The sequence below is a fragment of the Pinus tabuliformis genome, chromosome 8, assembly GCF_031772625.1.
Source record: "Pinus tabuliformis cultivar Carrire ecotype Pingquan chromosome 8, CPIR1, whole genome shotgun sequence".
NCBI lineage: Eukaryota > Viridiplantae > Streptophyta > Pinopsida > Pinales > Pinaceae > Pinus > Pinus tabuliformis.
In genome coordinates, this window is record NC_142294.1 from 1,687,699,803 (window position 1) to 1,687,711,535 (window position 11,733).

Sequence of the window (11,733 nt, forward strand, 5' to 3'; positions counted from 1 at the left end):
GAATGCTATAAGTGTAGAAGCAAATCTAGTTCTTTTATCTTCAGCTCCTCCCTCATAGACTATACTTGCTGATCCTCCTTCATATTGTTTTCAATCATGGCTCAAAAATAATCTGCATTCCATTTCATTAGGTCCTAGGGTTTGATTTCATTAGGTCTACAGTTTCATTACCAAGGTCAAGAAACTAATTTCCAAATGTAAATGAAGGTCAACAAGGGTATGAGGATGGTAAATAAATCAAGAACGGTGGCTCGAAAGTCATAGTTACTGAAATTTTTATTTTTGTAACTTAATGTAATTTTCACCTCAAAAACTTGTTTTTGAGGTGAAAACAGAGTATTTTAGTTCATTTGAATTTCCTATATAATTTTAAGTTTCTATATGTAATAGTGGATCTTAGTTGCATCAAAATACTTCTCCTTCCTATAAGACACACCAACACTGCAAAAATCAAGTTAAGTTGAGCATTTGTCCACTTGCAAAAACACAAAGAAGAAAAAGCATCAAAATAGAGTTTAAAGGGTGAAAGTGATAAAAGGCAAGAAAACATTAGAAAAAGTGGTTTTATGAGCTGAATATTAAAGTCAAAGGCCTATAAATATATTCTTGCCCTTTATTTACCTCTTACCATGAATTGAGCAAACCGGAGCTGTGTTTTGGGTGATTTCAAGGAAAAATTGTGAAAACAGAGCAGACGTTATGCGTTTCCTCTTGGCATTGTGCATTCTCTTCAAGCGCTGCATGTTTGACAGGTGCTGCACATTCCCTTAAGGCACTGCGCACTCCCTTCATCTGTTGTGCACTTGACTAGTTTTACACTCCTTCAATCTTAAAGCTTGCAAAATCTGTCCTAAGCCCTAAATCAACTAAGTATTGCCATTTCCCCCTCATTAAGGTTATTTCCTTCATGCTTGAAGAATGAAAATCGTATGGTGTTGTTTTCTCACTCCAAACCCTAAGTCTTTCTCCTAAACCCTAGTTTTACAAGAAAATTTCCCATTTCCCCAAAAACACCTAATTTGCACCCTATATTCCCCCTCAGAAGCTTCTATCCTTACCCCATGAGACCCTCATTTACTCTCATCTACACTTCCCTTCCATTTTCCTCCCTACACCCTTCCATTCCCATACCATATACCTAGGGTTTCATTTCAAAGACACCATTGCTGATAAGGAGTATAGACCACACAGTGAAGAAGAGGGATCAGACAAAGAGGGAAACATAGAATAGAGAAGACCACATAAGGGAGGGAATATTCACAGATTTGAGCCCACAGATCTCAAAGAGCTTCTAGCCTCTCCCATGATAGTGACATCCTTGAAATGGTTAGGGTGTTTTGAGTTTTTTGAACAAGTCCAAGCCGTTTAGTACCACCCTAAGTTAACCAAGCCTTTCATAACTTGGATTCAAGATAATCAAGTCACTCTTACAAGCATAACCTTCACATTGTCTACTGCCACCGAGATTCCAAAAGTTGGGGAAAAGTGGTTCAAGCAGGGTGAAATAGAAGCACATTTATATCAACCATACACAAACCTAGATAGAAACATGAAATAAAGGGATATTTTCCTTTCTCATACCTCCTTGACAGATATGCACCTATGATGAAGATTATTATGAAGTATTTTTCATGTGAGGGAAGATTTTCCAGGGTCTCTTCCTATCACATCAGATTGCTCATGCATTTCACTAGGGTGAAAATGCTCAATATACCCTACTATCTTTTTAGGAGTGTGGAGAAAATGGCTTACATTGCCCAAAAGAGAGAACACAAAGATCAAATGAGAAGCTTATTTCATCATGCTCTCATAAAGATCATAGTTCTTTATCACCTTAAAGAACTGAAGATTGCATGGAGTACATTCATTTCCAACCCCATTTTCACTCATGCTTCCACTCAGAATGTTCAAAACATGCCATCATCATCACATCCACCATCACCTCCATTATCACCTTCACATGCACCTATTCCTTCACCTGATAGGAAACGGGATAGTGGCAAAGAAAATCAAGGTAACTAAGGTCAAAGCAGTAAGTCTGGAATGACTGGTTTAGGTACCATGGTGCATACTTATCAGAGGGGACATAGGCAAGTGTTTGCCCTACATATTGTGGGAGGGGCCTTCCCTTCATCATCAACAAAGCAGGTACACAAAGGGAAGGAAAAGGTGGTTGTAACAGAGATGCAATAACAGGAGGAACACCTCCATGAAACTGAGCAAGATTTTAATCTAGTGAACTTAGATGATGAGGGTAAACAGAAAAACACTAGAATGCTCATAAAAGAGAAGAAGGCACTGATAGGTGAGTTACAGGTGAACTTGCAAAGAGCCAAATACATCATCTCTTATTACAAACAGGAAAACAAGCAATTGGACAGTAAGCATGAGCTTATGGAAATTCAGCTCATCAAGGCCAAAAGAGAGGCAAGAAAGGCTAAGGTGAAAGTTGAGGAATATTATGGTGAATATGGTGAGCCCATGGAGGAATATATGCCCAGGAGAAGGCCTAGGACTAGAGGCCTAAAGAAAGCTTCCGAGCTTGAGAAGGAAAAAGAAGCCCAACTTGCAAATCAGCTTACCTTGAATGAACAAATGGACCGAATGGTGAATGAGAATAGGGAGTATTGGCTTGAGAGGGCTAACACTCACCTTGAGGGCTTGTAGGCCAAAGCCACTAGAGATGTATAGGTGCAGAGGAGTATGGCCAAACATTATTCCATGAGGCACAAGATTGCTAGAGCTAAGCTCAAAAGGGCTGAAGCAAAAATTGAAGCCCTAGCTCACCAAGAAGAGAAGGATAAGCTTAACCTACTGGTGGAGGCTTCACTATAGGCCTAGTCACCTTCAACATCATCCATCACAACCTTTTTTGAGGTGCCTTGGCTTAGTTTTTTATTTCCTAGATGTTCTATGATTTTCAAGCACTTAATTTATGAGTCCACTGGTTAAATGTACAACACTTTTTTGGGGCACTTTTTGGAGAAATGGACACCATCATTGGATTCAAAAGGCCATGTACATGCAAGAAAACCATGTTTCCATGTGTGAAAGTGATATTTTCTAGGTGAAAAGGCCAAAAAAACACGAAAATTTCATGCTTCTGCCTCTCTTTTGAGCCTGGCCCTGTGCGTTTGAGTAGTCTTGCGAGATTGCAATTTTGGAGGGTCAAATGAAGCTCAAACTGGAAACCAAGGGCAGTTTTGGAAACTAGACAGGACAAGATTTCCAATGAGCTATCATGAGCTAGATTTGGAGGTCAGGAAGGTAGTTAAATATTAGCTAGAAGTTGGCACTCAGAACTCCCTTCAGGCACTGGACGTTTGACACTGGTGCTGCACACTTGACAGATTGCTATTTTTTCCCTGTTTCTTCTAGAATTTACCTTTCACCTATGGGATTTTGATAATTTCACTAATTAAATGTAAAATCATGATGTAATTAATGTATATTTTGGTTACCTAGGGTAGATACATCACATAAATGGCCCATGTGGCATGTAATGAATCAGTTTGCATCATCGTAGGGATGAGTCAGTTTGACCACCCTAGTCTTTAGCTTCCAATTCAGTTTGTTGTGCAAATGCTCTTCCTCTAATGGATTCGACCCTTGAGGCTAAGATGGGTTGTTTTGAAAATTATATTATGTATTTTCTCAGTCATTGTGTGGATTGGACTCACTTGGATGCTCAGAGCTTGATTGTACATCATTGTAAGCAGTTTGGCAAGGAGATTAATCAGATTTGCAACTATTTTTATGGGATCCCTGTGGTATGGAGTTTTAGCACATTTTCTTCTTTTGTAATCATTTGTTTACATGATTTAAGTATTCCATCATCCATTTCAGTACTTCTTATTAAATTTTATCAAGTTTGATAAGTAGAATCCATTGTAGCAGTGCTCTGCCTTGGGAAATAATTCAATATTTCATGCTTTCTACTGTTTGAGAAGTATCCATGATTGTCACATGCCCTCCTTAGCTCCTCATCAGTCTTAAACACCTCACATCATTAAGCCTAAAGTGATAAAGACTATGCCTACCTTGCCCCATAAAACACCCTGCATTTCTGACCTAATTCCTAGACCTAAACTGCCCAGCTCCATTTGATCTAGCAAAACACCAACAAATTCAATCAAAAGCTTTCAAGCTATTATAACTAGCCTAAAATCCTTTACCTGATCCAGTCATGTTGCCTAAGATCCTTACAGAGAGAGCCCTCTCCCAGCCTAGTAGGGCTAGCTACTAGGCTAAGCTTAGTTTGTGGTTACCCTGGAAATTTCCCACCTTTAGCTTCAGGTCAATTTAGGTGATAACATAGTGGCGATCATACTGTGGAATGAGAGATAAATCACCCCAGTAGTATATTTCATTCAAATTCTTGAACTTTGGATGATGAGTTCTAGAATTTCTATGTTGAAATAGGAAATTTGTAAAGCAATATAGAATAACTTCAAAATTTGAGCATAACCGCTTTGAGAATGTACACCAAATCCAATCGAGAGCCAAATCCACCAGTGATTGCCAATGATTCTCACAAGATTGGGAAGAAACATAGGAAAACTCTAGAGAAATTCAATGCCGCTGAAGAACAATTAAGTGAACAATAAAGTGAGGTTTCTATTCCTCCTGTCGACTCACTCCTAGAAAGGTTAGATACTCTGTAGGATATTGAATTTGATATAAATTTTGAGCAAAGTTTGTTTCGAAGTAAGTTTGGGTTGGATTGATCAAATAGTTTTTACTCTTCAATATCTCTTGATAACCCTATGTAAGATTTGTTTGCCCAAAGTAAATCAGGATCACAGATTATCCATGGTCTTAATCAGTTGCAAAATCTTGTTTCAAATGTAGACACTTTGGTGAAACACAGGCCATCTTTTGATTTTCGAAGTACTTATTTTACATCTACTGCAACTCAAACAATCCCCTACCCATTGCTTTCATCATTGCAGATTGTTAATCACCTGTTGTTGCTGCTCCATTGAATATATCAAGTACCACAAATCTTGATTTAAATCCATCTTCCCCACCTCAAGTCATGGCTACCTGGTATGCACCACTTGTTTTACCTCAGAATCTCGGTGCTATGCGAGTTGATTACCAAAGTAAGATACAACTTTTTGTTGCCATTGAAAACATCATCATAGCTCAACAACATTTTGATAGAATGAGTGAATTTTTTGACCTTCTTGATTTAGAGATAGAAGATGTGACTATGAGATTGTTTTTCCAAAGCTTTGGAGGTGAAGTTCCAAAGTGGTTCAGAGCTTTACCCGGAGCCTCTATCACCACTTTGTCAATCTTACATAGAAAATTCGGGATTGTTGGGAGGTAAAGAAGAATCCACTCCAAATTTTATCTTAATACGAAAATATCGAAAGGAATACTAGTTAAAGTGTGCAGGACTATTGTGTGAGGTTTAATGTAGTTTATAATGCTATTATGGCCAGCATTAAACCACCTCAGGGGTTAGCCTTACTCAAGTTTCAAGTCAGTTTCGATGTTGATTTGGAATATCAATTGGGAGAAAGAGAACCCACCACACTTGAAGATATCCAGAAGAATGTTGTAAGTGTAGAAGCAAATATGGTTCTTTCTCTTTAGCTCCTCCCTCATAGACTACTTGTTGATCCTCCTTCATATTGTTTTTAGTCATGGTTCATAAACAATCTACAATCCATTTCATTAGGTCTAGGGTTTCATTACCAAGGTCAAGAAACTAATTTCCAAATGTAAATGAAGGTCAGCAAGAGTATGAGGATGGTAAATAAATCAAAAATGGTAGCTTGAAAGTCATAGTTAGTGAATTTTTTTTTTTTGTAACCTAATGTAATTTTCACCTCAAAAACATGTTTTTGAGGTGAAAACAGAGTATTTTAGTTCATATGAGTTTCCTATGTAATTTTAAGTTTCTATATGTAATAGTGGATCTCAGCTGCATCAAAATATTTCTCCTTACTACAAGACACACCAAGACTGCAAAAATCAAGTTAAGTTGAGCATTTGTCCACCTACAAAAACACAAAGAAGAAAAAGCATCAAAACAGAGTTTAAAAGGTGAAAGTGATAAAAGGAAAAAAAGCATTAGAAAAGGTGGTTTGAGGAGATAAAGGTTAAAGTCAAAGGCCTATAATTATCTTCTTACCCTTTATTTACTTCTTACCATGCATTGAGCAAACTAGAGCTGCGTTTTGGGCAATTTCAAAGAAAAATTGTGAAAACACAGTAGGCGCTACATGTTTCCTCTTAGCGCTATGTGTTCTCTTCAGGCGATGCACATTCCTTTAAGGCATTGCTCACTCCCTTCATGCACTACACACTTGACCAATTTTACACTCCTTTAGTCTCCAAGCTTGCAAAATCTCTCTTAAGCCCTAAATCAAGTAAGTATTGTCGTTTCCCTCTCATTAAGGTTATTTCCTTCATGCTTGAAGAATGAAAATCGTATGGTGTTAGTCTCTCACTCCAAATCCTAAGTCTTTCTCCTAAACCATGGTTTTACAAGCAAATTTCCCATTTCCCCAAAAACACCTAATATGCACCCTATATTCCCCCTTAGAAGATTTTATCCTTACCCCATCACACCCTCATTTACTCTCATCTACCATCGCATTCCTTTTTCCTCCCTACACCCTTGCATTCCCATACCATCTACCTAGGGTTTCATTTCAAAAGCACCATGGATGATGAGGAATACAGTCTACATAGTAAAGAAGAGGGATCAGACAAAGAGGGGATCATAGAATGGAGAAGACCACATAAAGGAGGGAATATTCACAAATTTGAGCTCGCATATCTCAAAGAGCTTCTAGTCTCTCCCATCACAACGAAATCCTTCAAATGGTTAGGGTCTTTTGAGTTTTGTGAACAAGTCCAAGCAGTTTAGTACCACCCCTAAGTTGACCAGGCTTTTCATAACTGGGAGTCAAGATAATCAAGTCACTCTTTGAGGCATAACCTTCACATTGTCTGCTGCCACCATATCAGTTGCCACCGGGATTCCAGAAGCTGGGGAAAAATGGTTCAAGCAGGGTGAAATAGAAGCACATTTCTATGAACCATACATCAAACCTAGATAAAAACATGAAAAAAAGGACTATTTTCCTTTTTCATACCTCCTTGATAAATATGCACCTATGATGAAGATTATTATGAAGTCTTTTTCATGTGAGGGAAGATTTCCTAGGGTCTATTCGTATCACATTAGATTGCTCATGCATTTCACTAGGGCTAAAATTCTCAATATACCCTACTATATTTTTAGGAGTGTGGAGAAAATGGCTTACGTTTCCCAAAAGAGGGAACCCAAAGATGAAATGAAAATCCTATTTCATCATGCTCTCATAAAGATCATAGTTCTTTATCACATTAAAGAACTTAAAATTGCATGGATTACATTCATTTCCAACCCCATTTTCACTCACACTTCCACTCAGAATGTTCAAAACATTCCATCATCATCACATCCACCCTCGCCTCCATTATCACCTTCACATGCACCTATTCCTTCACCTGACAGGAAACATGATAGTGGCAAAGAAAATCAAGGTAATCAGGGTCAAAGCAGCAAGTCCATAAGGGTTGGTTCAGGTACGATGGTGCATACTTATCATAGGGGACATAGGCAAGTGTTTTCTCCAGATATTGTGGGAGGGGCCTTGCCTTCATAATCAACGAAGAAAGTACACAAAGGGAAGGAAAAGGTGGCTGAAAGAAAGATGCAACAACAGTAAGAACACCTCCATGAAACTCAACAAGATTTTAAGCTAGTGAACTTAGATGAGAAGCGTGGACATACAAACACTAGAATGCTCATCAAAGAGCAAAAGGAACTGATAGTTGAGTTACAAGCGAACTTGCAAAGATCCAAATACATCATCTCTTATTACAAACAGGAAAACAAGCAATTGGAGAGTAAGCATGAGCTTATGGATATTCAGCTCATCTAGGCCAAAAGAGAGGGAGAAAAAGTTAAGGTGCAACTTGAGGAAGCTTATGGTGAATATGGTGAGCCCATGGAGGAAGATATTCCCATGAGAAGGCATAGGACTAGAGGCCTAAAGAGAGCCTTGTAGTTTGAGAAGGAAAAATAAGCCCAACTTGTGACTCGGCTTACCTTGAATGAACAAATGGGAAAAATGGTGAATGAGAATAGGGAGTATTGGCTTGAGAGGGCTAACACTCACCTTGAGGGCTTGTTGGCCAAAGCCACTAGAGATGTAGAGGTGTAAATTAGGATGGCCAAACACTATGCCATGAGGGACAAGATTGCTAGAGCTAAGCTCAAAAGGGCTCAAGCAAAAATTGAAGCCCTAGCTCACCAGGAAGAGAAGGATAATCTTAACCTATTGGTGGAGGCTTTACTACATGCCTAGTCACCTATAACATCAGCCATCATAAACATTTTTGAGGAGCCTTGGCTTAGTTTTTTATTTCCTAGATATTCTGTGATTTTCAGGCATTTAATTTATCAATCCACTGGTCAAATGCATAGCACCTAGGGTGTTGCACACTATTTTGGGGCACTTTTTGGAGAAATGGCCACCACCATCGGATTTAGAAGGCCACGTACATGAAAAAAAACAATGTTTCCATGTGTGAAAGTCAAATTTGCGAGGTGAAAATGCCAAAAAAAAAACAAAATTTCATGTTTCAGCCTGTTTTTTGAGCCTGGCACTGCGCGTTTGAGAAATCTTGGGAGATTTCAAGTTTGGAGGGTCAAATCAAGCTCAAATTGGAAACCAAGGGATGTTTTGGAAACTAGACAGGAGAAGCTTTCGAATGAGCTATCATGAGCTAGATTTGGAGGTCAGAAAGGCAGTTAAATTTAGCTGGAAGTTGGAACTGCGCACTCCCTTCATGCATTGCGCGTTTGACACTAGCACTGCACACTTGATAGATTGCCGATTTTTTCACTGTTTCTTCTAGAATTTGCTTTTCACCTATGGGATTTTTATCTTTTCAGTGATAAAATGTAAAAGCATGATGTAATTAATCTATATTTTGGTTATCTAGGGTAGATACATCAGATAAATGGCCTAGGTGGCATGTAATGAATTAGTTTGCATCATCTTAGGGATGAGTCAGTTTGACCTCCCTAGTCTTTAGCTTCCAAATCAGTTTTTTGTGCAACTGATCCTCCTCTCATGGATTCGACCTCTGAGGCTAGGATGGGCTATTTTGAAGCCTCTATTATGTACTTTCTCAATCATTTTGTGGGTTGGACTCACTTGGATGCTCAGAGCTTGATTGTACATCATTGTAAGCAGTTTGGCAAGGAGATTAATGAGATTTGAAGCTATATTGATGAGATCCCTGTGGTATGGAGTTTTAGCATAGTTTCTTCTTTTGTAATTTTTTTTTACTTGTTTTATGTATGCCATCATCCATTTCATTGATTCTTATTGGGTGTTATCAATTTTGATAGGTAGAATCCGTTGTAACAGTGCCATGCCTTGGGAAATCATTCAATATTTCATGTTTTCTACTTTTTTAGAAGGATCCATGATTTTCACATGCCCTCCTCAACTCCTCACAGTATTGAACACCTCACACCATTAAGCCTAAAGTGCTAAAGCCTATGCCTACGTTGCCCCATAGAACACCCTACATTTCTAACCTAATTCCTAGACCTAAAATGTCCAGCTCCATTTGATCCAACAAAACACCAACAAATTTAATCAAAACCTTTCGAGCTACTATACCTAGCCTAAAATCCTTTACCTGATCCAGACATCTTGACTAAGATCCCTACAGATAGATCCCTCTGTTGACCTAGTAGGGCTAGCTACTAGGCTAAGCTTGGTTTTTGGTTACCCTCGAAATTTCCTCCCTTTAGCTTGAGGTCAATTTAGGGGATAACATAGTGGCTACCATATAGGGGAATGAGAGATAAATCACCCCAGTAGTATATTTCATTCAAATTCTTGAACTTCGGATGATGAGTTTTAGAATTTCTAGGTTGAAATAGGAAAGTTGTAAAGCAATATAGAAAAACTTCAAAATTTAAGCATACCCGCTTCGAGAAGGCACACCAGATCCGATTGAGAGCCAAATCCACCAGTCATTATCAATGATTCTCACAATATTGGGAAGAAACATAGGAAACCTATAGAGAAATTCAATGCTGCTGAAGAGCAATTGACTGAACAATCAAGTGAAGTTTCTATTCCTTGTGTCGACTCACTCCCAGAAAGGTTAGATACCCTACAGGATATTAAATTGATATAAATTTTGATCAATGTTTGTTTCAAAGTAAATCTTTGAGTTGGATTGATCAAATAGTTTTTGACTCCTCAATATCTCTTGATAACCCTGTTGAAGATTTCTTTACCGAAAGTAAATCAGGATCACAAATTATCCATGCTCTTGATCAGTTACAAAATCTTGTCTCAAACGTAGACACTTCGGTGAAACATAGGCCATCTTTTGATTTTCGAAGTACTTCTTTTACATCTACTGTAACTCAAACAATCCCCTACCCATTGCCTTCATCTTTGCAGATTGTTAATCCACCTATTGTTGCTACTCCATTGAATATATCAAGTACCACAAATCTTGCTTTAAATCCACCTCCCCCACCTCAAGTCATGGTTGCATGGTATGCACCCCTTGTTTTACCTTAGAATCTCGGTGCTATGCTTGTTGATTACCAAAGTAAGATACAACTTTTTGATGCCACTCAAAACATCATCACAGCTCAACAACATGTTGATAGAATGAATGAATTTTTTGACCATCATGAGGTAGAGCTAGAAGATGTGACTATGAGATTGTTTGTCCAAAGCTTTGGAGGTGAAGTTCGAAAGTGGTTCAGAGCTTTACCCGCAACCTCTATCACCACTTTTCCAGTCCTGCATAGACAATTCCTGGATCGTTGGGAGGTAAAGAAGAATCCACTCCAAATTTTATCTTAATATGAGAATATCAAAAGGAATACAGGTTAAAGTGTGCAAGACTATTGTGTGAGGTTTAATGCAGTTTATAATGCTATTCTAGCCAACATTAAACCACCAAAGGGGTTATCCTTGCCCAAGTTTCCAGATGGTTTTAATGCTGATATGGAATATCAGTTACGAGAATGAGATCCCACCACACTTGAAGATATGTAGAAGAATTTCGTAAGTGTAGAAGCAAATTTGCTGGCCAAAAGTGCAAGAATGAGATCCAAAAAGAGAGTGACTATAAAAGAGGAGGCATCTACCTCATATGTCAAGATGGATACTTTGATCTGAATAGTTGAGAGGATGGTTGACCGGTTAAGTATTGTAGATGGACTTGAACTGTCAATCAGGAATCCAAACTTTAGAGGATAGCAACAACCCCAATTCTAGATCAAGAAAAGGGAACAAAAGGCACCAAACCAACCAGCACAACAACAATAGATCAGAACTCCTTTGCAACAGAATTATGTTTAGGGAATGGAAGAATGGAAGATGAAGATGATGATGATCCGGTAGTTGAAGAAAACAATTTCTTCACTGCCGATGGTATGCACATTTTTCTGACAAAAGATGAAGAATATGTAGAGGTTCCAGACACCCAAAGGGATGAAGATTACATACTAGCTAATTATGCAGTTTTTGAGGATGAGTCCGATGATTATCAACGAGGTTATATGAATGCTTTGACAGCACAGTAGAAGCAATATTCTCTGAGGAGCAGAGATGTGCCAATCAATCCCATTCAGAAAAGAAAAGAATTGCAATCGACAAATGACTTCTCAAATGTTCA